Below are 252 nucleotides of genomic sequence, written 5' to 3' on the forward strand. Positions count from 1 at the left end.
TGTTTTTTTTTTCTTTAATTTATTTTGACTTAGATTTACATCTCAATTACCCTCTAATAATTTATTTCTCTTTTTTACGATGTAATAGTTCTTTTTTATGGGTATTTTAAAAAAAAATAATTTAAAAGAGATTTAATATTCATAGAAATTTTTGTAGATTTAGAAAGTACTGAGATTTATTCAAAAAAGAAAAGATATTTTAATGTGATGCAATATATTTATGTAAATTTAGAAACAAAAAAAACTCATAGT

This window comes from Arachis ipaensis, chromosome B09, assembly GCF_000816755.2.
Source record: "Arachis ipaensis cultivar K30076 chromosome B09, Araip1.1, whole genome shotgun sequence".
Lineage (NCBI taxonomy): Eukaryota > Viridiplantae > Streptophyta > Magnoliopsida > Fabales > Fabaceae > Arachis > Arachis ipaensis.